The sequence below is a fragment of the Oreochromis niloticus genome, linkage group LG11 (assembly GCF_001858045.2).
Source record: "Oreochromis niloticus isolate F11D_XX linkage group LG11, O_niloticus_UMD_NMBU, whole genome shotgun sequence".
Lineage (NCBI taxonomy): Eukaryota > Metazoa > Chordata > Actinopteri > Cichliformes > Cichlidae > Oreochromis > Oreochromis niloticus.
In genome coordinates this window covers 28,250,034-28,273,884 of record NC_031976.2, presented here as the reverse complement: position 1 = coordinate 28,273,884, position 23,851 = coordinate 28,250,034, and the positions used below count along the sequence as shown (strand labels likewise).

The 23,851-nt window shown below is 40.0% G+C and overlaps 1 long non-coding RNA gene across 2 annotated transcripts; it reads right to left on the bottom strand.

Annotated features, from left to right (window-relative positions):
• Positions 1-1,402: 1,402 nt before the first annotated feature.
• On the bottom strand, positions 1,403-6,279 carry LOC102082231 (uncharacterized). 2 transcript variants are annotated; one of them, XR_266610.4, is made up of 3 exons: positions 6,002-6,279; positions 1,850-1,951; positions 1,403-1,639 (listed from the first exon to the last, which is right to left on the bottom strand). It is a non-coding gene; the product is annotated as an uncharacterized LOC102082231 (long non-coding RNA). The 2 variants fall into 2 exon arrangements; XR_003222141.1 differs by lacking the exon at positions 1,850-1,951 and having other exon boundaries at positions 6,002-6,272.
• Between the last annotated feature and the right edge of the window lie 17,572 nt (positions 6,280-23,851).

Here is a 23,851-nt window from a genome sequence, read left to right as displayed (position 1 = left end):
AGACGGAAATGCAGCTCTGTATTCAGAAAGATAGGCTGGTATATTTCATAATCCAGAACTGACAATCTAAACTATCAGTAGTACTCAACATAAAAGTGAAAACTTACTTAAAAATCCAGCTTGACATTTAAAACTGGCTTTATAGCTGTAGATGTTGGATCTATTTATCAGAAAAACTAAAGAGACTCCATGTTAGTTAATTTCAAAGTGGCTGTAGCTCAGGCGGTAGAGCAGGTCATCTACTGATCGGAAGGTTGGTGGTTCGATTCCTGGCTTCCCCTAGTCTGCATGCCAGATATCCTTGGGCAAGATATTAACCCCAAATTGCTCTCCGATGCATCCATTGGAGTATGAATGTGTGTGAATGTTACTTAGAAAGCACATAGAACGGTGTGAATGGGTGAATGCACAAGTTGTGTAAAGTGCTTTGAGTGCTCAGAACAGTAGAAAAGCGCTATATAAGAACCAGTCCATTTACCATTTACCAAAGTCTTAAAAGGTCTCAACCACTGTGCAGTGTCAAGGTGCATTATTGTGAGGTCAAGCTGGCACTTAATTGATATATATATTTGATAGAAATGCTGCCTATTCCTTCCCGACCAAGATCCCTACGGGGCGATCGTGGCTCAAGAGTTGGGAGTTTGCCTTGTAATCGGAAGGTTGCCGGTTCGAGCCCCGACTCGGACAGTCTCGGTCGTTGTGTCCTTGGGCAAGACACTTCACCCGTTGCCTACTGGTGGTGGTCAGAGGGCCCGGTGGCGCCAGTGTCCGGCAGCCTCGCCTCTGTCAGTGCGCCCCAGGGTGGCTGTGGCTACAACGTAGCTTGCCATCACCAGTGTGTGAATGTGTGCGTGAATGGGTGAATGACTGGATATGTAAAGTGCTTTGGGGTCCTTAGGGACTAGTAAAGCGCTATATAAATACAGGCCATTTACCATTTACCATTAAAGGGAAGCCATGCATTAAAGAAGCTTGATTCATTAGACATTTGTACTAACAAAGACACGGATATATTACCAGACTGCAGTTATATTCAATATACCCAATTCTCTATGTCCCTTTGACTTTGCTGTTTTGGTACACTCTCACTGCTGTGATATAAATTTCAGATGGTGCACTCAACTGTAGTTAAAAAGCTCTAAAAACAACTGGCCCTTATCTGCCCACTATCAAATGTCCAGCAAACACGATTAGGAACTGGCAGGTGAATATAGCGGTGCATTCAGCAGCTAAGTGGCTAGGTATTTCCCTCGGCACCTGGTGGCAACCAAAACCGGAACTAAATGAGAACTATTACTTCATGCTCACGAGACCTCTGTATCAAATTATAAATATTGTTGTGTTCAAAGGTTGTTCTCCTGTCCCCAAATGTCCCCAGAATCAGTTCAATAAGGACAGATCATTCGAAAGAATTGAACATGATTTATAGAAGAACAGAGTTTGAGTAAAAAGTTGTTTGGTGATTACACCAAGTTACACAGCAGAGTGGAGTCCAAAGTGGTAGAAGTAGGTCAGGACCCCCCGGAATCTCGACACTGGTTGTAGCGGAAGAAATGAGGCAGGTGGAGACTTGGATGAGGATCTCTAACTGGCCAGAATGAGCTGGAGGTGGGAAGGATGCAGGTTGCACGAATGAGACCTGACAGGGGGAATGACAAAAGAGCACTGCCTCTGAGGTGTGGAAAATGCAATTAGAAAGACAGTAACGATAGCTGGTAACTTGGTGGGAATTGCATTACCAAGCTTAGAAAACATTTATAGGGACCAGGCAAATAACATTGTGAGTGATTTGAGACACCCATTTGCCTCCTCCTTTGAATTTCTACCATCTGCACGTGCTATTGCTCACCCATTGTTCACCAAAAGCAGGTCCAAACGGTCTTTTATTCCTCAAGCCATCAAACTTCTGAACACGAGCAACACATAGGCTGCCAAGCTGGCCAAAATCTTCCTTAAAATACAAGGAGAATGAAAGCCTCTGTACATCGTGTGCTTTATGTTTTTTGTTGATTCAATTTTTTTTCTTTTCTTTTTTTCCTGTCCGGTCCATGTAGCAATCAGAATTCTTACCTGAAGGCCAAAAATGCCCAACAGATTAACTTTTCCAAGTGGACCATTATAGCATTTGCTATAATGGTCCACTTGAGAGTTATTAGACCTTTATTAGGAGTTTTGTTTTTACAGTTACAATGGACAAGACTGGGAGATGGAAAAGAAAAAGAATAATGAAAGAGAAGTTGGAGAGAAAGTTAACAGAAGGGGAGGGAGAGGGAAAATGGAGAAGAAGATGGATAGAGAGACAGGTGTCAAGAAAAAAAACACTGAATCTGCATCAATACCTGCTGAAAAACAAAACAAAAAAACAACACAGCTGACAAATCACAGCAACAACCAACATATGCATAAATAACAGTAAATAATAAATATGTTACTGAACAGCATACTTGTTTTACTTGTTTAGTGAGTAAATGAGCCTCGATGATTTGGTTTGGAACAGATGAGGTTCCTCTTGCTAACCACCTTGGCCAGCATGTGTAATGTAGAGGAGACAGCAGCTCTGACCATGTCTGGTCTAATAAAACAGGCAAGTTGTGCAGGTGCAGGCTCACCAGCACTTTCAGGTTAGCATCTATGAGAATGTCTGAATCTAGCAGATGTTGACAGTAAACCATGTCACCTACCGCTCAAGCCCTTTTAATTTATTTTCAGTTTTTGCTATTTTTATATTTTAATACACTTAAAAAATCAATTTGTAGATCTGTGTTTCTGAGCTCATGAGCAACATTTTTTTCAGGACAGCCACTATAAACGTATGATTTATAGGATATGATGCTGGACATTAAACAGAATATAAAACATTTAAAATGAGATCAATCTTAAACATATACTGAAGCAGTAATGCTAATCCATTTAACACCGATTTAAGTCTTCAGCCAGGATGGAGTGCAGAAAGGTGAAGACGTCCTGGTGGGGTACTGACAGGCAGCACAACGGGGGTCGTTTCTGCTTGCCTTTGTGTAAAAGTCACTGCACGCCACTGACATGGTGTATACAAATGTGTAATGATTTCTGCTGTAATCAAATTTCTTGAGGGAGACCAATAAATTGATCTATCTACCATTAGAAACACATGAAACGGAGACTGACTGGTTCACAGAACGCGGGCCAGAAAACGATTGGGCCAGAGTGATGACGTCAGAATTACGTTGTTATTATTATTGTAGATAAGGGTAAAGAGTTGGACTTCTGCTAATTAGATCAAAATGTATTTCAACATTTGGTAGATTAAAAGTATTCCACAGATTACAGAACAAACTTAGCTTAAACTTTACAGATGCAATAATAACTTTTTTGTGTGTTTTTCCATCCTCTGGTGCCCAGATATTTGCCTATGCAACGTTCTTCAGTGGCTTACAAAAGTAATTTTCACTAAATCTAAAATATTCTGTCATCAGCAAAGACTTCCCTTGCAGAGCCTGAAATAAAGCCGGATGAGAAAAAGAAAAAGTTCATTCAGCAGAGCCAAACTTTAAGAAATCACACACACTCGAGCAGATAGGCACTATACTTTATCATTCAAGTAATGCAAGCAATTTCTCATTTTATTTGTACTCCCCCGCCCTTTTTGATGACAAGCTGCAAAGCCAGGCCCTTACATGACACACTTTCTTTTTGAGCCTATAACACCTTATAACCCCTCTTGAGTTCCAATTTATTATCAGGCAGTCGAATGAATAGTAGTTGAGGGACTTACAACCTATGATGTTCCCTTTCTTCCTTTTGTAGTCAAGGTAAAAAGGACACAGCTCAGCAATAAAGCCGTAAAGCTAATCACAGCTCAATGTGTGCCCAGCATGCATTTAATACTTTAATACATTTACTGCGCAATCTACATTGTGCCTCTACCCATCCATGCACTTTTATAGGTGGACTTAATAATTAAAACAAATTTGAGGACGTTGTTCTTTAGTATAACACAATTTAATTTACTGACTAGAATTTCCAATTAACTTCACCCACATCAAAACAAAATGTTTAATCATTGGTGAATTAAATAACGTGTTTGGTCTTCTTTTCTTTTATATCACAACATGTATCTGTTTGGAGAGTTTGGTCTGTCAAAAATGCTACTTAATCCGCCTCCCTCTCGATTTAGTAAAGACCTCGCTTCACCTCCATCACTGCACTGTGAAACATTTTGTTCTGAATACAGAGCCTTCTGCTTCTGCCCAATGTCTGCCTATTTTTCTTTTTTCATTTACTTCTTTTCTTCTCTTTTGCCGCAGGGCACAGCATGTCATTGTGCATAGCCAGTATTGCTGACAGAGTGTGACGTTTAGGTGAGAATGCACAATGGCCTTGCAGGTCACTTTTATTCATTATCAAACTTAGATCACAGTGAAATATTCAGCACAGCTCTTAATACGCATCACCTGCATTGTCACTGTCGAGCTTGAGTCAAATCTCCCGAGTGTAATATCTGCCAATAGCCAGATGAGCTGATCACTTATTCTGAAATTACTTTCCACCTTCCCCAGAGCTCTCCTGTTGTGCTTTGAAATTATCTCTCTGGGTTCTAATATGCTGCTTTCAGAGGTAATCTAACAACATTACAATGTTAAATTGCTTTTGCTTAAGACTTGTGGAAGTGGTCACTATAATAAATCATTTTCTTTATGCAATGAAGTCAAATGGATGCTTTTGTTGTTAGCGCAGTTCCTTTACAATCACTGCTGAGAAGGTGCAGGTGTTTGCTTTGACTTATTTATTCCGTATGAATATATGAAATGTAATCACTCAAAACAAATATTCTGTTTGTTGACAGCCAGCACGTCTCCTACATTAATATTCTCGAATGTGACCAAATTTGGATCCAAATCGTCAGCAATTTGATCGGTGCAAAAATTCAGTGGGTGTGGCTTTCGCCGTGCTGGGTTAGGTGGCAGTTTTGGTGGTGTAGCTAAATCCTATTAATTATTTTGCTCATCACATGGATTACATTGTAGCAAGCGAAATATCATTAAATTGATGCAAGAGTGCATCTAAAAAAAAAGTACATTTATATTTGAGTGTTTTCATTTACAGAATTTGATCCATTCAGTTCATTAGGACTAGAAGTCTCCTGACTCTCTCCTATTCATGTGTGTGCAGGAGGCTTGGTTACAAATGAAGGATACTAATGCGTATGCTCTACAGGCCTTAAAATGAAGAGTCCAGCATCTGGTATTCATTTCTGCATAATACATTAATAATGAGTCCTTGCAGGCAGCGAGGGTGATGGTGTTAGCTTTTGGTTAGACCAATCTATAATGTAGGTACTCCTTATATTATTCTGATTTGATCTGAATCACTAGTGTGTGAGCGTTGAGAATGACTCGGGAGGTTTTGAAATAACAAAAATGAATAGGCCTAATAATGTTATACATGAGATGATTAAGTTTAGATGTTATTAAATACAAACTGTAATTTAGGCTGATGATAAGCATTTGAGTTTATTTTAAATCCATGTGATTTGAAATTTTATTGTTTTTAAGAATCTATTCTGTACACATGTACTTTTGAATATAAGAATATGAAGGATGGATGTGACCACCGTGACATTTGTGATCTTTAAAACTTTTGACCATATTTAAATGAGAGGGTGGAGTGCTAAGTTATCAGCTATTACTATCAAGTCTGGTTAGCAAGCTGCAGCTATAAAGTGTATTATGGGTACAACGCAGACTATTAAAATTTCATTTTCACACACCAAAACATGACCACAGACTTCTTTGTGAGAGTATACTTCACAGCAAGTTGCATTACTTCCATTAAAAAGCCATCAGCACCACAAACACAGTGGAGAGGTCCAGCTCAATTACTTAAATTAGAGGACTTAGAGCTCAGCAGACAGCTGTTGGCTACATTTACTCGTGTCAGCACACTTGACATTTCAACACACCTAACTATAAACCTTGAAAAATTCCAAATATAGGGATTACAGAAAAAAAACTGAACTCACCCACTGTACATTTGTTGTGAAGGGCCAAACCAGCTATAGATGTCTGCCTCAAGTAAACATGTTAAGTTCTTCCCTGGAGTTGGACTTTTTAGGGGCAGCGTCAAATCATCATTTCATGTTGAAATGCTGCTTTTGGCACTTCTGCACTGGCTTCATATTCATTCATCCATCCATTACTGTCTGCGACTGGTCTATCTGTGTTTTGATCCTCTGTGTTGGAAGTGCAGAAGCTCTCCGCCCCTTTAGGGTGGAATTGGAGCCTTTTCCACTCCCTGGCTGCACCACCTGTGCCTCATCAGTCTAATCAGCTGCAGTGCAAAGGGACCAGCTCAGCCACTCAGACCTTGTCAGATTATCACTTAACTCAGTGTGCTAAACAGGCCAGTCTCTTTGCTGATCCTTTTGTAAAAATTTCCTTTGAGAACAAACAATGTGTTCATTATCTCTAGTGTCTGCCTCTGCCGGTGGTTTAGCCATCATACTCACCTTTCTCCACAGAACGTTGGTTATCTCTCTTTTCTTAACCAATCGGACACTCAACTCTTGGCTTCCTTCACTGAACGTCCTCCTCAAACTAACACCTGCCTGCTCACTCTCTGATGGCTCCTTCTTTCTCACCGATGACAATATTCCTCGCTGGCGATGCACTTTCCTCGGCGCAGTGGAAACCGTTATTGCGTGGCACAAGCAATCGACCCTTATCCCCTCTCCACCATAAGACCCATGTTTGTGTGTTTGTGTTTGTGTGAACCACAAGGACCACACTGCTGTCCTTGTGTGGTTCTTGCGCTTGAGTCCATTAGCCTCCGGTTTAGCCGGTCATGACACCATCCATCCATCTTCTTCCGCTTATCTATGACCTACCCCAGCTGTCATAGAGCGAGAGATAAGGTAGACCCTGGACAGGTCGACAGTCTATTGCACGGCTAACACAGGGAGATAGACAACCACTCATACTTATAGCCAACTAAATGCCTTCTTACTGTACCAGAGAGAAGCCACACAGACAAAAGGACAACATTGACCCCATATTGCTAATATAAGGAATTTGGAGATATAATAACTACATTTGTTTAATTCAGTTTGATTTATTTTACAGTTGCATTAAGACACCTAAAAAGAGCCACATTTTGTGAACAGCCTTTGACCCCTGATGGGTGAGTATGTCTGATGAATGAATAATAAGCACACCATAAATGGTCAGATGTCTTTTTGAGTTAGCCTTTGTACTCATTTGTGTAACAATACCTAGAAGATATGTTCCTGCTTTATGACTTCTGTATTTTAAACCTATAATTACTTGATATCTTTTTCTCTTGTGTATGAAGATGTTGCCTGTGATTCTATAGTTTATGGTTCAAGTCAGACCCTAACTTGTATCAGATCCCTCGTGACCTCATATTAATTTGAACTCCTTCCTAAAGTTACTTACAGCTAGTTAAAAATACTTATGATAAAAAAAGAAACTAAAATATTTATTCAGCTGACAGTTAGACTGTGTCACTGGACCCCATAGTCAAGCTAATTTTGCCACATGGATGTTAATGAGTTAAACATATTTTTCTCTGGCTGTAATTTATAAGGGTTCAAGACTGTGTGACTCACAGACCATTTGGAGCAAACTGAAGCCACACTCTTAGTCAGAAATATGAGGGAGCTGAGTTCAGCGGGGAAATGCATCCTACTTGGATGGAAGACCAGCAGTGCATCTTGAAGCTAAGCTTTTGGAAGCAGCCACCCAGAAGTGGTGCCTGAAGCTAGAATTATACTGCTCCACTCTCAGAGTCAATCTTTGCTGTGGGGAAATTGGCACTTTTGGCCTCCTTAAGCAGGCTCAGCATCCAACACCTGCTGCAGTCTTGGGTTACAGGTGCATTTCTGTCCCTTTAGGGCACTAGTTAGCAGCTCAGACCATCTTCCCAAGACAGGAATGATGCAAACTGATGTCAAACGTTATCTGAAAGACAACAGAATCCAAATCATGAGATTAGTGATTATCTGAAAATGCATTTGACATATACAAGTATGCAAGCTCTTGGGAGTATAATGAGCTATTTTGCATATAAAATACTTTTTGTCACCCACATTTTTCATTTAGTGTATCCTGGGAGTATATCCCCATTTGAATTTTGTGGTTTTTATCACAACGCAATCAGCAGAGCAATGTGCTTATGCAACTGCCTTTAAAAAAACATGTCTATCTGGAAAACCTTGAGAGAAATGTTTTTTCAAGGCAGCTTTTTCATTGCCTTCACAGTGAGAAACCTTTCACAGCAAGCTTTAAATGCTTGGGCCTGAACATGAGGGCCATCACTCCCTGACGCCTTCTGCCAAAGCCACTTTCTACCGATGAAGCTTGGCACATCTTCTTTTTTTTTAAAAGTCAGATCCTAAGCAGTGTTTTTAGAGTGTCAAGACCTCGTGTCACGTTGGTTCAAAGACAAAGGACCAGAGGAGTCCCGGAGAATCAGATTCTCCACTTTTATTCTGTCACTCACAAGACGGCGTCGCAAGCATTTCTGCTGTGGAAGGATTTTTTGAAGGCACTGGAGGGAAAAAAAGGGGACACAGAACGAGATCAGTGAACACTTCTCCACTTTCCCAGGGAGGACTTCTCCAAAGGTCACAGTGCCCATTCACACACCAATTTACATTGAGTAGCACTCTCCACAGTTCTTCTGCGCCAGGAGTTTTGCCCAGAAAGCCCGTCATAAATCAGTCATGGACTGAATCCAGCATCAAGTAAAATCTAAAATCTCTTTTTCCATATAGGCAGTAGCTGCAAAGGAAGCTTTTTTTTCTTGAGATATTTCTTTGTGATGTTAGATATCATTTGGTTTTGCTTCCTCAAGTTTAGTTTGCAATTGATGTAGATCAAAGCACAGAACATTTCACAAAGAATCAGGCTGTGAATCCCAGCGGTCACTTGAAAGCACTGACAAAATCAGTAAATAAAGAGTGATGATAAATTCTCCTGACATTTATTCAGTTAATCTGTGTTTCAACATTGTTGAGCTGTTTGTATGATTAATATATCACTGCACGCTTGTCTTAATTGAGGTAAAGTGAACAATTATTATGATGATCAAGTCAGAGTTAACCCTCTATTTTGCTGTGTCTTCTTTTTGTTGCTCTGCACCTTCAGTTGTTTTCCCAGGACACCAGATATTAGACTTGCATGTGCATCTCAGCCAGCCGAATATATGCATACTACAACACATGCAAGCCCATGAATAGGAAAACTGAGCGCAGCAGGTGGTGAGAGCCTAACAGCGACGTATGATTTTTCTTGGCATATATGTAACAAATGTGTAGTCATGTGGAACTCAGCACCAGAGCAACTGCTTCAGCATCACCACATAGAAAAGCAGCATACAGAAAAGCCATTATCGCCTGCCATCACTCTCATAGTTATTGTTTAGACGTTTTTGCTGCCAATCCAGAATGTGTGTTATCTTGCTGTGATAAACAGAAAACAACAAGTATGTAGTACACTTCAACCTTTTCAAGTGAATAAGTCAGTGAAGAGTTTCTGTGAAGTTATTAAATGCTAGCCTTGAAAATGTTTGTAGAATGAAGTTGATATTGTGAAAAGTTGATGTTTTTCCAACTCCAATAAAGTCATTGTTAGTACTTATTAAGTACCTTAGTACTTATTTAGTACCTTATTAAGTAGTTTTGTTCTCTAAACCTAACCAAAAGACTGACATTGTGAAACATTAATTTTAAACTCGGGTGTCAAAGTCATGTCACTGTCATTATACTGATTAGTTGTGGTAGAGGTTTTTGTCTAACTAGAGCTATAGAAGTAATATCAACTGATAATAGCTATTAATGTCTGGTATTACTCAAAATATAACACTGTGGCTGTAGCTCAGGTGGCAGAGCAGGTCAGCCACTAATCAGAAGGTCGGTGGTTCGATCCCAGGCTGCCTCCTGGCTGCATGCCAAATGTCCTTGGGCAAGATACTAACCCCATGTTTGCCTACTGGTGATGGTCAGAGGGCCCGGTGGCGCCAGTGTCCGGCAGCCTCGCCTCTGTCAGTGCGCCCCAGGGCAGCTGTGGCTACAATGTAGCCTGCCATTGCCAGTGTGTGAATGTGTGTGTGCATGACTGAATGTAGTGTAAAGCGCTTTGGGGTCCTTAGGGACTGAGTAAAAAGCGCTATACAAATGCAGGCCATTTACAATAAAACTATAGGCCATTACAGTTAGCAATTTATGAGATTATTTAATAGGAAAATAACAAATACATGTTTAATCACAAGTTCAAATACTTTTATGTATGTAGATAGAGAGTAGCAACATACTTACCTTATGTCGCTTCTAATGTAAAGATCACTGACAACTCTTTCAAGCTATATATGACCATATAACATGCCTTTCTTGTCCTGCTCTCTCCCTCTTCCCTTTGCCTTTACACCTCATCCTCTTCCTCCTCTTCTCAAGCCTCATTTCCTGAACTAAAGTCATGGCTCTAACACATGCAAATGTGTATAAACATTTTTATTTATTTTTGATATTATCGCAGTTACTTACTGTCAGCAGATTAGACACACGACTCTCCTGCCTCCCGTCAGCAAGCTAGCTACAAAACAACAGTTGATTATAAGCTAACTCATGCCGAGCGATGTAAGGCTTGAGTGTCTTATAAAATCGCATTTTTCCTCTAATAAACAGTTCAATTCTCACATCATATGAGTTTATTTGCTAACCATCCAAGTCCAGCAATGTTAGTTCTACTCTGAAGAAAGTTTGACTAATGCTGACTAACAGCAGCTAACAGCGGCAAAAACAACAGCACTTACTGACAGACAGCCACCTCCAGAGTTAATGGACATCGACACCAGACATATTGCTAAGGTAAATGGCGGGCTGGCAGTCTACACTCACTACAGATGAATGGTCTCCATAGCTAGGATAATACTCTTAATTTAGGAAGGGTAAATGAAAAAGACAGAATCCAGTAGATTGAAGTAAGCAATCTATTGATATCTAGTTATGACATTTTACACACTGCACCGTAAAAAAAATAATCAGATTCATCCTGATTCAAATAAATACACAAAACAACACTAAGAGAGCAGGATCGCAAAGCAGAGAACCAGGAGGACACAGGAGGTAGACTCAGGAAGGCGAGCAGACAATCTGACAAAGACAGAGTGAAAGACAAAACTAAAGGCTTTTCTCATATCTCTAATTTGTGCCTTATTGTCTCCTCTGTCCTCTGTCCTGTGACCCAGAAATCAATCTCAGTGTGCCATGCTGAAGAGTGTCTCAGTGATATTGCAATTCCTAAAATGCATCTGGAGGACAGGAGATTCGAGAGAGCAGGCTTGCTAGCTGTAATCGAGGATGCACAGGTGTGTCCTTTGCAGAAATGTTCTTACCTTTGATGACAGCATGACACACAGCTGCAATAAACACAACACAGTGGGAGGAGGAGTCTTCTGAAAATCAGTCCTTTGTATTTATAGTGTGTTTCAGTTAGTCAGTTGATCAGCTCCATGACTGAAATGACTGAACTGCATTTCACTGTACGTCTGTGTTGGTGATTAAAATTGGCCTCATATCGTGTTATATTATACCGTATTGGGAACTTAATCAGAAGTAGTCCCATATATAAAAAATGTCATATGTGCTCTGAGATCATAAAATACAGCAGTAGTTTATTGATTTGTTGGGCTAGAACAATTTATGATGCAGCTGAGCCTACGGTCATATTTAATTGACATGGCTTTAAAATGACAGCTCAGAAGCAAAGATGTCTCATTCAGTTAAACAACACTGTTGCCACAGCTTCTCTCTCCTCGTGTATATTCCTCACCTCCCCCTCTTGCATCTTTGGTGAGAGACACTAAGGATGTGCTCTCAAATTTCCCTCAGAAAGTTCTTAACTGAGTGAAGTGACCCAGAAGTTTCTGCGTAGCCGACTATTTGGAAAGGTGCTTCAGTGCTTTCTTATTTCAGCACAGGATACACTGGCTCATCCTTTATGAAAGGAAAAGCGATAAGGCCATCCCATAATTCATAGCAACACATCATCAAACAAATCAACTTGTGGCAGTAATGGCATGTGAGTGTTCATTTTTATTTGATGCCATAAGCTGCTGATATGTTTTTGCCTTGTGGTGTTTTCAGTCGAGGTCAAGGAAAAGCGATTAGGAAATGGAGGCAGGGAGTGATTTTTTTTTTTTTTTGAAAGAAACAAGGAGATAAATCTAGGATGTATAACTGAGAAAGAGGTTAAATATCCACAGAGGGTTGATTGAGATAGAGGTGGGAACAAATCACATGTGAAAGCACTTAAGGTGGGGCAGATGGTCAGTAAACGAGGGAAAGGAACAAAGGCACAAAGTAAACACCACAACAAGAAACAGGGAAACCTTGTAGCACAAAAACAAGCAAAAGTATTAAAGGGACATGTCAAAACCATCATATGATAACATTTGAAGCAGGTGAATAAGACCTTGATTTCCCCCACTTATTCTATATTTCATTATAGTCATGAAAATAATGTATATATATATATTGCTGGCCTTTTATGACTACTGCAGTAAACACTCTGTCTCCCTCCTATAGCACAAATGCATACTTTTTAATATGCAATTCAAAATTGGCTGTAGGTGTTAATGCGTGGGTTGATAATTGTCTATTTTCAGTGTTATCCCAGCTCTCACCTTATGACAGCTCCATCTGCTACACAACCCTAAGCTGGATAAATAGTTCAATAGGTGGATGGATACATGGATGGATGGACTACTTTGATTGTGGCTGCTGTTTGTAAATTGTTCCTTAGAAGTCCCATTCTAACTATTTGTTTAACTTTCCTACAGTGTGCGAGTAGTACGGGCGCTGTGTTGGTGTGGCTTAAAAAAACACTTCAGTATTCTGTAATGAGCCGTGCACCGGCGCTTTACGCTACACATCATATTTGCACCAAAATGTCTCCTTCAGATGCCTCAGGACATTTCAGTAGAACCTGAGGAATTCTACTTGAACTGGCTATTAGTGCGCAAAAAAAGATGACCAAGCAAATGTTTGTGCTCCCGCTGCCTGATGCCTCACCTCGTAGTTATATTCTGCAGCGTCATCCAATGAAAACTGCTGTTTGGTCTCTGGGAAATAGCCTGAAGCCCCCTGGTGATGATCCTTGACAAGAACACTCAGACAGTTTTACACAGAAGTTGATGTTTGCTTTCTCTGCAAGTCTGAGGTCCATTGTGAAATGTCATACATGGAGGTGACCAAAAAAGGCCATCTAGGGGTCTAAAAATAGTAACTGGTCTGGGAAGAGGTCAACGTGACATGACCTGAAGAAGATCAAGAAGAAATCTGTCAGTTGTAAATCAGGTATGTTTATGACTTTTCATGACCTGCCCTGAGCTGCAGAATCTATTGTTTGCAATTGTAACATCTTTACAGTATATAGCACACTTATGTTTATGCATTAACACAAAGTGTGGACATGTAATTATTCTGGTATTTGGCCATAAACAAGTGTGGACTATGGAAAAACAAGATAACGTTATAATTTAATGTGAGTTCTTTCAGCAGTTGCTCTTTTCAGTCTGAGTCAACGTGGTTGACAAACCAGCCAATATTCCCATTCTAAGAATCACACAAGTCATTAGCATGGCTGCAGAGCAAAGTGCCCATCTATTTTAGAAAATTGAATTATATATTTGGATGCCTTTTTAAAGATTTATACTTGGAGCTGATTGGCAGACACAATATTGCTTTTGGACTTAATAAGACAAATGTAATGGTAACACCTCCATTATCCTTTTATTTAATAATTTTGTCTCATAAAAAATGATTTTCAGAGTTGGTGGCCTCCTAACAGGTGGCATGCTGCCATGGTCTCAATGCCAAAATAGATTATCCTAAAGGTGATGCTATTTTGCAAATGCATGATAATGAGATTCTCACTGAGTTGCAAATCTGTTAGCTTCAGAAATTTCAGTGAACAGCATTATAACAACATCTGCCGTCCTGCCATGACAACTCTATCAAACAAGACAAAGCATTCAGTCTCAGTGTTCATTTCCACTCCAAATTCTCCTGTATCATTTCACTAAGAACATTACAGTTCAAAAATAACACCCAAAACTTGGACACGACATCTGGTTAAACTTGATCAATGTGAATCCAGAAAAGAGATTTTGAGGGAGGTCAAAAGCGATGGAAGAAAAAGCTGCAGGGGCTGAGAGATAGATGGATATCAGCTGGGTGATTGAAATGCAGAGCAACACGGACGGACAAGTTGAGAAGCCGGTGATGCATCATTGATTGGCACCGTCTCAGAGCCAGGACAGATACTGCATCACCGCTGAGGTGTTCGATTCAAATTGACAAATGTTCAATCATGTTTTGGAAGAGTAGAATGTGTTTAATTATTGGGTGAAATGAGGGGTATATGTGACCAGTAAGCAGGGCAGAGGGGAAGGGCAAAACTGTAACTCTTTTACACAAATTGCAGAGAAGCTTGGCGCTGTCTACAATCAATAAATTAATTACAGTAGTGTGTGATAATCAAGGAGCGATGCTGATGACAGTCCTACTTTGATTAATGATTTCACTGGGAATCGGTCCAAGCTCAAAGCAAATGTGCCAGAACCGTGACATTAACAGTATAGCATATCCGGTATACGACTGTTTAAATGTCTATTGATAGACCATGGTAAATGGGTTAAGGCACAGCCAAGAAATGAATGGCAGCACCATAAACAATCAAACATTTAATGGCACATTCCATTCCACTTAGCGTATTCAGTTCTGTGCAGTAATTGATTTTAAAAGCCAACTATTTCGGTATCAAGAGTGCTGAATCTGTGTCTGGATAGAATTGAATGCACTGTAGGCATATCAAAGTCATGTTGAAACCTTTAATACTTCAGCTCACACAGCGCTTTATCTTCCTTCATCTCACAATTTCAGCCCTTGTTTCTTTTCCTCTCTTCCTCTAAATCTTTTTTCTTTGCGAGCATTACAAACACAGCAGAAACCTTCTGAGAAAATACAGTGTGGCACAGATTGATTATAGGTCTCTGTTAATACATTGGAGACCATCACAGTGTGGGGATGCTGCCGAGTTTTGAGGGGAAATGAATAAATCTAGCAGTAAATGCTTGTCTGATTGAACCGCACAAACAGCTGACTTTAGCTTCTTTTAGAATTTCGGTAAGTCTACAAACTGATGAGAAGTTTATAGTGATGATGAGTGTAAATACATTTGTATACATTTCTGTTTGTCAGTTGAAACCTGCTTATCAATTCTCTTTCATTTTCCCCCATCAATCACACGTCCCACACTGCGGTACTTCTCGAGGCAAAAAAAAAAAATGTTTCCAAGCAACTGCTGAACAGCTGAGACACAACTATCAAAGACAAGAATAAAAACACAGCACAGTCGTGTGCAAGGCCATTTAGCTGCTTCTTCAAAATAGTTTGGGGGTTAAGCTGAAAGAATCGATAGCTGCCCTCTCTGGTTCTTGTAAAAACATTTGTTATACTATGAGGCAGCGCTGAAGTTAATACTACAAAACAACTTGCATGTTTAGCATGCTTTTGTAGGTTTAAGGGCTTCATTCATCATTCAGTGGATTTTTTTTTTTTTTATCTGACTTCCACGGTTGCATTTATTTTTCAGTGTCAGAAATCATCTCTTTAGTTTGTTTAAACACAGGCAGGAGGCATTTTTTTAAATCCAGGCACTCATTATTTTGAAAGGCAACGAGACATAGCTGTATATTGCTTCTGAGAGGAATGTACTGGATTTTTCATTAAGCCATGAACAGAAGTCAATATGGTACTTACATGTTTGGCAATTTTTCCTTCTGCTTTGAAAACTTGCTCCATGTGTTGCTGCTAAAGGCTTGGCAAATGATGGATTCACTCTGTCGCTGCACTCGAGCATCTCTTATTATCAGTATACTGACTTTGAAACAAACATTCTCACTTGGTAATCTTTCTTGCAAAACTGTACGGCAGCTACATCAGCACTCTGCTGATAATGAACTAATGGCTGCCAACATATTGCATGCGCAGCACCAGTTCTGCAGCACAGAACGCTTAGCAATGCCAGCCACATCCAATCAAGACATTGCTCCAGAACTCTGTGGAGGTTACCAAGTAAGAGGACAGAGCAAAGGAAGCACATATGTAATGAGTTGCAGTGGAAACTGGAGCAGGGTAGATAGAGAATGCGATAGAGGAGTAAAAAAGAGTGAAACATATAAGGCGAATGGACTGGATGAGCTGGCGAGAGCGGATTGCAGAATTGTGTCAATGATAAGAAATGGTGAAATCAATTCTGCACAAATTGAGGCAGATTGATTTGTGAGTGAAAAAAAGGATGAGAGTAGTTACGGGAGAAAGGAGGGAGCGATGGAAGGATGGTAGAGAAATGGATGTCACCTATAGGTGACTAGACGTCAGTGGAGAAGTTTATTTTTAGGTTAGCTTAATGTTCTTACTTTGGACTAATTTGCACTTTGATAAAAGCATCATCAATAACACTATCATCATTTATTAACTCTTTTGTTTATTTATTCCCTTTTATTCATAATTCATTTCCTCTCTTCATTAAAGCCATGGTAATATCAGTCCCTAGTGATCTTTAAGATAAATGAGAATATCTACAGTAGCATTATTCTTTCACCTCCTCTTGGCAGAGTTGCTGGACTGTGTGGGTTGCCTTGTGTGTCTGACAGCGTGTATTATCATTCGATTTTTACTTTTCTTAACCAGGGGAACCTTGGAGAGGCAATTAACAGATAATAATAAATCTGATGATTCCCAGTGGCTTAATTGTTTATTGTACTCAAATTATAGATACTGTGATAATTCACAGATGATTTATGGATCATTACGACTCTAAAAGAGCTGCACATGCTCACATGGTCCTAAAAAGCAACTATTAATTTAAACATATAGCTCTCATTTTGCACACAGCCCACTGCCAGTCTTGCTTGACTACGGTCACACTGAGAGGCAGGAGTGCATTTGTGCATCTGCTAAATTCATTACTGCAAATGTAAGAACTACCTGTCTGTTTGTCTGTGTCCCTGGCCTTGCTCTCTCTCTTTTTCACTCATCCACTTATTCCCTTTTTACACCTCAGGCAAAAAGCGAGGTTCCTCTCCTCATTAACCTCCCTGCTTCTCTCTAGCTCACCTCAGGCCAGCCCCACCTTAAGCTGCACTCATTACTGCTGAATGGGCTCAAGCTGGGTAGACGGAAACTGAACTGAAGTTGGGAAGCAGAGAGAAGGTAAAACGGGGCGAGACAAATAGTCGGTTGAAGAGGGAAGACAGTCATAATGGGTGAGAGACGGGATAAAAAAAAGAAAGAAAGTGAGACAACAACTGGGGGGAAAAAAGAAAAGTGCTTTAGTGTGGTTAAAGGAAAAAAGAATAAAAGAGACCGAGCGACGAAGACTACCAGGGCAGAGAATCCATTAGAGAACTCATGAGTGGCTAAGATGATATGTGAGCAAGTCATAAGCAGACATGCTCAAAGCTTAAAACTGTGGCACTTGGCGTGGTTATCCTTGATAGATACCTACCGTCAGAAACCTGTTATTCATCAATGCCACATTTCTGTTGGAACGAGACCACCAATTCAGGCTCTGAGCAAAGTGTTTCACGGTGTGGCCCTATCTTTTCTAACATTTTCACCAGACTGAACTGCTTTTATGGACCTGTCTGCGGCGCCTTTATTGCTGAGTCAGAGTTCAGTAATCCCAACAGATTTATCATTGATTAATGAGTTGCTGCTTTAAGCACAACAATTATGGATAGAAATGGATACAAAAGTACTCTTGATGATAATGAAGCAAACTGTTTTGTTTTTGCCACTGCTAAATGTTCTGCTTTTTGCTACCCATATCTATAGGATATGTAGGTGATTAATGGCTTAAGGAATGCTCTTTAAGTGCTATCATTAAGATTTTCTTCTTCTTCTTTTTTTAATTAGAAGGGGATCGTTTGCGGAGTGAGAGGCAGAACTTGTTCTCAGAGAGAGGAAAATTAACAGCGCTCAGCATCAAAAGCCTCCTCAAGGCCACAAGGCAAACAGCGGACGCTAACTAAGGCAATGATGTGACATGAAACATGACTGGCCGTTCTGACATCAGTCTTCTCTAATAAAGTAATTATGCTGATGTTTTTTTTGTCATTATACTTCAATAACAGCAGTGACTTGGATCTAGAAAGTAAGAATGCTGCGATGATGGAAAAATTTGATAGAGTGGTGAATTAAAACGAATGAAAAATAGCAGTTGCATTTTAAAAGCCATAAAACAGAGTGAGCGCAAAAGAAGGAGAGAGTGTTAAGCAGCAGACATGATTAAATTCCATCATCTATTACGGCTCGGCTCGACGCTTTGATCTGGTTTCAAGGCCGAACTCTCTGACGCGCTCGGGCTCCGTTCTCAAAAGGTGACTCTTCCTGTGCCTTGTTTTGTCATTTATTATTACTATTACTCCATGCCTATGAGGAAACACATCCATGTATATATGCCCATGTATGCCCGCACACACTTGCCCAGACACTCATGATTAGCAGGGGTAAGATCATTTCAATTTGACCTTCAAAGGGAGAAACTTTTAGTCTCCACTTCTTATTCACTTCTTATTTTTTCCCTTCCATTAAACATTTTTTGTTCCTCTTTTCTCTTGTCGAGCTTTTCTTTGTCTTCTCTTCAGATTTGAATGCACTTTCTCTATTTCAAGGTACTTTGCAAACATGGAAAGTTGTGGCAGCAGCAATCGTCAATAAAAACAATTGTGTGCTTAAAAAGGATGTAATAACATTAACTAGTGAGGCTCTAGCAGCAAAGGTTGTGTCAGTGGTGGAAATGAACTAAATAAGCAGGTTCTGGTTAAAGAATCCATTTTTTGAAATTAAAATCTAAAGCTGTTCTATCCTAATATTTTTTCTAAATTTGAAAAGTTTACACAGGATGAAAACCAATTAAATTACAGGCGAAGTGTTAACGTCAATCGACCTCTCTCATCTTCTTCTGACCTACCACTCCCAGCTTTTTTCCATCTCATCTTTTTCACATCAATCAAATATCCCAACCCCCCCTCCACACACACACACCTCCCGCCACACCTAGTCCCACAGATCCAGCTATCAATCTTCGTCCGTAATCCCCCATATGAATCTCCTACTTCTTCCCCATTCTTGCCTTCTTCCATCTGCAGTCCTCCATTTTCCTGGCAACAGGGAGCTCATATCACAATTTCCTCTTCAGCTTCTTTCTTTCTTATCCCTCCTTGTTCCATATCATCCTTTCTTGCTTTTCCCCTCCCTGTCTGTATGCTTCCTTGCACCTCTTGGGATGACATAATTCAGAGGACAAGCCTTTCAAGACCAAAGACTCTCACTCGCTCTGCCTGTGTCCCGCTTCCCTTCAATCCTTCTCTGTGGGGTTCTCAGAGGGACAGTGATTACAACCAAGTGACTGATGCCTCTGCCATGCCAATTAATGTGGGGGGCTTAAAGATGGAGCAAAGGGAAAGAAGGAAAATGTGCCTGTGCCCGCATCTCCACACATTACCATACTAAACAGGCTGGTGGGGCATCTCAGCCCAACTGGTAGCTCTACAGCAGACACTTCAGGGACAGGTTTCCCCAGCCAGACGTACTCCAAGTCAGACATGTTTGCATAAACTGCCCCACTCTCTCCAGACAAGCTTGGCGACGTGTCCTTCTGTGTTTGTCCTTACAGTCAAGGTGCCAACATTTGACATTATAGTATGGGTCTGCTTTGTACTCTATTAATTGGGTGTGAAATTACTGTCATTCCAGCCTAGGCACTAACATTGTCTGAGCGACTCTGCCTGTGGGTGATAGGTGCATAGAGTCAGGCATATACTGCACATTTGAGCACAGACAAACCTGTGCACACACAGGCCATGCTACAATGCATCATACACCAATGTGTTTTAAAGTTATAATCCATCAAACTAACTTCAATGTTCCTCCTCCTGTTGAGTAATGATGCACTCAATCCCACTGTGGCCATTCATACTCAGCCATGCATCATGACCCCCTCCGTACATTAGTTATACTGAGCAAAAAAACCAAAAAACAAAACACAGTCACTCTAACAGTTTGCCACAAGAAAGCCAGGAAAGAAGCATGCTAGCTCTGTTTAATTGCACCGCGACAGCACCGTGACGCTTGTTAGCCAAGTACAAGAAGAACTACAAGAAAATGGTCACTCACTGAAGTCACAAAACATGGGAATGGTGATAGTGTAACATTTTTGCAGTGAGAATGGAATTATTAAGACAAAAGTTAGTTGCAGTAATTGGTTACTGTGGCTAAAAGAACCTTCACTTACAGAGAAATTAAAGACTGAAGCTAAAAACAGAAAATCTACTAAAGGTCAGAGCTCTGATATGACTACTCTAATTAGTGTTACTTTGGAACAAGATGAGGTCTTCCTCCTCGGCAGTGTCTCCTGCTCCACTGTCAGTAAGAGGGTCTTTTCATTCTGCTAGTATATTACAAATTTCTTTTTCTAAAAAAGGTGCCCAGTCCCTCTTTAAGCTTTAGCCCTGCGCAGCCACTTCGCCTCAGCCGGTCTTTTGCATTACTTTGCCTTCAGCCAACATTTATAATTACTGCTGAAGTACACGCTCATGCTCATTCCCGACCTTAAACATGTACTTTGCAACTTGTATTATGTACTTATCTTTTCGTGCTATTATATTGATTTTTGTTTCCTATTCCATTTTCTACTTGTTCATCACAAACATGTGCCCTCCATCAACACAGTTTGAGATGAAAGGGGGTCTTATTGAGCTCTTGTTTAGTGCAGCCTCTCCAAGTCTGCAGGAGCCCTCAATCCCAGCTCAATTCTCAATGCTGCACACTGATGCAGGATTAATATGATTGCTCATGTTCTTCTCTGCAGTTTCACCCTCCGTGAGGCAAAAACCAGACACTGGACCATTAATGCCTTCAGATAAAAAAAATAATAATAAATATTAATAAAATAGAAAACATCAAACCAGACTTAACAGCCATAATGACTCTGAAGTGAATAATCAGAACCTATGACAAGATAATAACGCTCTTTATTTCATTCCTGTATATTTCACCCTCAAATGATAAGAGAACCCCTATTCAGTAAATGATTATTTATCTTTGTAGCTCCAACATGAAATATCTGCCGTGTGCTCAAATTGGCACCTCTCAAAAGATGAAGCACAAAATAGGAGAAAATGATGGTCGGGCTGCTTTATCATCACATGCCATAAACACTAGTTGATTGTGTACAGTTTTTGAGTTGTTTATATGTAGCAAGTACATTAAAAAGATAGATTTATATTTCACAGAACATCCATCCTCTACTGTTGTTTTCTTTTCATCGTGATTTTTTTTATACGTATGTATTAATTTATGTTTTTGTATTTCTATTTTTGGGAGCTTTGATTTTCTTTGAATTCCCATCGATGTCACTTGAGGTCCTGCTGGGCAGAGGTGGGTTTATGCTATATTGCTTGTTCTGTTTCATTGTAAGACTGCAGCCTTGCCAAGTTTTTAAAAAAGCCTACTGATAAATTTATATTTGCAGTGTAATACTTGTTAACCCACTTCCTGTGTGTCCTTCTGACTCATGTTTTTATTTCACTTACAGCCCACAATTTGCACAGCTAACTTGTGTAATTTTGAGGAAAAAAATAAAGAAACCTAAAAACAAAATGGGACAAACGATGTTTCCACTGATTCACAAGCCTGTAGTGCTCAGCAAAAATATCTAGTACCTTGCCATACTTTGGCCTCACTTTTTCATCGTGGGAGGAAGCAGAAATTTACATATGATGATGCATGTCACTCTTTGTAAAAATTAAGAAATATTCCTCTGGCTCAGCTCCGCTTGCCTGCTTACACTGTGCTCAAGGTGTCACGCAGTTTGATGGGAGCTGACGAGGTCTGAGGGTAATTGGCTGTGTAAAGTCTGCGTCAAAATGCAAATTTATGTCAACATTTTCTCAGGTGTTTCTACTTTTATCGCAAAACTTGGAACAACAGAGTACAAACAAACTGCAATTTGTGACAGGTCTATAAATAATATTTGTGAGTACACAGGAACTCAGTTGAATTACTGATTGCAATCATGAATACCATTAATGAAGCTTCCCAAGTGCAAATACTGTATCTCTTGTTTGGATCAGAGTTTTTAGCGTCACACAGAGCCAATCCTTCTATGCTAATGTGGACGCTGTAAAATGGCTGTCCTGCGGCATTTACTGAACGTCCAGCTGAAGAGCAGGAGGAGGATATGCTGATTAGAGGAACAGTATACCATGCTGTGCTTGGCTGAGTTGTTTTGTGCAAACAATAGCATATGGTAAAAGGTGTATAAGCCCTTTTTTAAATAAAAAATAACACAATTCAGGCCAAAGACCAGACCTAGACTGGCATTTATCAAGCTCTTTCGTAGCATTACTGACCACTCAAAGCACTTCACGCTATGAGCAATCTACACAGTGCTTCGCTCTATACACTTAAGTGCTTTGTTTCACATCTAAACCTATGGGCAATTTAGAAACACCAATTAACCCTGCATGAAGGTCTCTTTAATGTGGAAGGAAACCCAGGCAGGCACAGGCAGAACATTTAACTCACGCAGAAAGGCTTCTGGAAAGACCTGTTGTCTTTATGCTGGTGCTCCTGTGATCTTTATACCTTTGGCAAAATAAAAAGAGGACTTGTATTGATTGTACGTCTCTGTCGGATCGTTTTCTTCATCACAAATAATGAAATCAGACAGTAGGATTTTAAAACAGCAGCCAGTGGTTAATATCATAAACATTATTGGCTCCTGATTCACTCTACTTTATTAGATCTAATTAATATTGAATAATATTTATAAACAAATCAACCTCTACACATAACTAATGCTGAGCTTTGATTAGCTAATTCATTAATCAGAGTTTTCTTAGTGCTTGTCCGTTCACCTTCCTCCATCTTTCATCTGAAGGAGATATGTAGTCCATTTATCCCCAGCTGTATTTATTCTAAGTCTCTATTATAAATCACCAGCAAAGCTTTATTACTTATGCACTTAGGGGTAATAAAGCATTAATTGGTTATCCTGGGAATAAAGAAACAAATGGAACAGTTAATCAGCTAATATGAAAATAATAGTCTCAAGGATGTGATCAATTCTGCAAAAAAAGAATATACTCCAGGGCACTGAATAAGCTGTGTGTTTCTAACTGAAAAGGCCAGCTGATGTGATGCAATATGACTGTAATGAATTGGCAAATGTTGGGAAAGTATGCAAAAAAAAAAAATGTTATCAAAGTTTTCTGAGATTCACATCTGCCTATCTGTGTCTCCTTTTTAGCTTTAAAGCAAGATGATTAACTCACAGTGTGAATGGCCCTTTAGATCTTTACAATAGGCAACTGCTTTTTTCGCTTTTAGTACCAGATGCAGCACAGACACTAACATGTTTACAAATGGCTCATTAGGACTCCTGCATAAATATAAAGTGTCTCTCTAAATGGGTTTATGTTGCCTACCATTAAGTCAGGAGCGTAATCAGATGGGGAATTTTCTGCAGCGCCACAGACATTAATCAGTCCAGCGCAAAACTTTAAAGTGTGCAGTTTTTTCGTGCTCTTCACAAACTTCACCCCGTTCTGTATCCCCTGACATATAATTACATCAACTGGGCAATATATTCCCACGACAAGATAACCTGTCATTCTCCCTCATTTCGTTTTCATACATCATGTCCAAAGCCTACCAGCAGAGCCGATGTGGCTTCACATGTCCCTTAGCCTTCACCTGTGTGCCCCTGTAGTTACAACGCCT